Source organism: Octopus bimaculoides, chromosome 6, assembly GCF_001194135.2.
Source record: "Octopus bimaculoides isolate UCB-OBI-ISO-001 chromosome 6, ASM119413v2, whole genome shotgun sequence".
Taxonomy (NCBI): domain Eukaryota; kingdom Metazoa; phylum Mollusca; class Cephalopoda; order Octopoda; family Octopodidae; genus Octopus; species Octopus bimaculoides.
In genome coordinates, this window is record NC_068986.1 from 8,862,207 (window position 1) to 8,865,324 (window position 3,118).

Below are 3,118 nucleotides of genomic sequence, written 5' to 3' on the forward strand. Positions count from 1 at the left end.
TCCTTCCTTTCCCCTCCCAAAAAGAAAAGCTCTACATTGTATTTGTCCCATCTTCGTTGAGCCCTGTGTGGCTAATAAAAGAAATGTATCTATCTATCTATCTATCTATCTATCTATCTATCTATCTATCTTTCTTTCTTTCTTTCTTTCTTTCTTTCTTTCTTTCTTTCTTTCTGTATGCATATATGTACGCCTCTCTCTCTCTCTCTCTCTCTCTCTCTCTCTCTCTCTCTCTCTTTCTTTCTGTCTGTTTGTCTGTCTGTCTGTCTGTATGCATGTATGTACCTCTCTCTCTCTCTCTCAGTCTCTCTATCTAGATATTTATACATATGATATTGTACGAAGAAGCATTGAATAAAATATTTTCATGTAAAGTCATATTTAACATGCTCTAGTGTATTTGGAGTAACAAGATCTTTCTTATTACGGAAAGAGACCAGGGAAAAATTCTCCACCCAGACATGTGTAAAATATTTTGAGGTCTGTGTGTGACGTCACTGTCTCGCAGGGCGCATGTATTTCTGTGCCGTTTCGCTTTGTCAGCTACGAAAATCAAATCTGGTCTCTTTCTCAGGTCGATATGAAGAGTGAAGTTTCCTGGTTTACTTTAGTATTGTGTGATGTTGTAGTTTGAGATTGTTCCAAGTTATATGTTCTCATGCTGAATCAGCAACAGGGTGTGGATACGACAGATTCTGTTCAGTTTTTATATACTATGATGTTGGCACTCCGTCGCTTACGACGTCGAGGGTTCCAGTTGATCCGATCAACAGAACAGCCTGCTCGTGAAATTAACGTGCAAGTGGCTGAGCACTCCACAGACACGTGTACCCTTAACGTAGTTCTCGGGGATATTCAGTGTGACACAGTGTGACAAGGCTGACCCTTTGAATTACAGGCACAACAGAAATAGGAAGTAAGAGTGAGAGAAAATTGTGGTGAAAGAGTATAGCAGGGTTCGCCACCACCCCCTGCCGGAGCCTCGTGGAGCTTTAGGTGTTTTCGCTCAATAAACACTCATAACGCCCGGTCTGGGAATCGAAACCGTGATCCTATGACCGCGAGTCCGCTGCCCTAACCACTGAGCCATTGCGCCTCCACTTTATATACTATATTCCACCCGGAAAATATTAACCACTCTGATACTATCGTAATACATACTTGTGTAAAATGCCGCAACTTGGGTTCGAACGTAGTATTCTTAACTACACAATCATGACCGTTATATACACAATCACACTCGATTACTCATGCGCACAGTTGAGTATAAATCTTTCACAAGTTAGAAATATAGGAAAGAAAACTAAGTCGGAAGAGCAAATGTACACTGATTGTAGACTAGCGTTGGATGTGTTACACACTGAACGTAAATCACATCAGTTCACATACACATAGACACTCAAGTATACTGTGGCAAATAAAATCAGGCAGACAGGCAGATAGATAGACAGGCAGACAGACAAATAGACAGATAGACAGACAGGCACACGCGCGCACACACACACACACACACATACACGCGCGCGCGCGCTTTCATTGAAACTAATCTCTTGCTAATTAGAAAAAATACGCTATTCGTCTGGAAATACTTGGTTGTTCTTTGATTCAGATAGCAAAGACAAATGGAATTTTCGAAAAAGCTTGAAGGTCATTTACAATATCATTCAAATACTCGTTAGTCATCCACTTCCCCATTCAAATGCGATTATGTTTCGTTGAAGAATTGGCGTTATCAAAATGATCTTTCTTGATGACATTTTTTTCTTCACTCATGAGCGTTTCAAAATGGCGTATTAAAAAAGAGCTGACACATTTGGATATAGGTACATCCAATTTTACCTATCCACATAATTATCTATCTGCTTAGCATCTGATCTATCAATCTATCTATCTTATCTTCTCTTTGTTATCTTGCCTGTCTGTCTGTCTGTCTGTCTTTCTGTCTGTCTGTCTGTCCGTCCTCCTGTGTGCCTGCCTGCCTGCCTGTCTGTCTGTCTATCTACCTATTTATCTATGTAGCTATCTATCAAACCTACCTACCTCCCTACATACCTACATACCTACCTACCTACCTACCTACCTACCTACCTCTCTCTCTCTCTCTCTCTCTCTCCATCTCTCCATCTAATCCTAGCCATTCGCCTCCGCACCATTTTATTCCCACTGTTATTCAAATTACTTCAGTTTCTCATTGATAAATTGCTGCCAGTCTTTCAACCAAGTGAAGTTCTGGTAATTTTGAATGAAATTTCTATGAATCTCAATAACAATCCCAAATATAAACACACTAATCCATCTCGACATGAACTATACACTCACTCATCTATATACACAGAACTTATCTATACACGTCAAATACTCTCTTCTCTACAACAACTCTTATAACCCCATCCCTACAAAACTAACCCCAAAATGAGTCATTCTATTGTAGACCATAGAACAATCTTTATTGCATGGAAGGAATTTAGCATTGGGAATTGGCACCAAGTCAGGTTCCGAGCTCTCAGTAGAAAAACAAAGACAAATCAAAAATAATGCGTATTTGGCATGGAACAAGCGTGCGCACATTCACTAGCATTGCTCTATCAAATTGCGATTACGTTTTTTTACTTAATATTACTGATTTCATATAACCGAATATAATGCATACGTCACACATACATACATACATACATACATACATACATACACATATATATATATATAGGTGACAGCATTTTATAAACAAACTTTGGAAGCATCGAATGTGTTTGGTATTTTACAGACAAGAAAGAAATATTTCGAAAGCTGTATAACCGTGGAAACAGCAGAGAAAGATTGGGTATTTTACTATATAAATTAATAAAGGACTGAACCAGTGCGTGTGTTTATTACCGGCATAATGCCTCTCCCAAGGTTTAATTGTATTTTACCATTATAAGACGGGAAAGAGTCGTTAGGACGCGGCAATTTATTTCCACCTTATAAGGGCAAAAATACGAAGTCTTTCTGCTGTTTTCGTGGCTACACTGCGTTCGATATTTACTTTCTTGTCTGTCTGTCTGTCTGCCTGCCTGTCTGTCTGCCTGTCTGTCTGTCTGTCTGTCTGTCTGTCTGTATCTCTCTCTCTCTCTCTGTC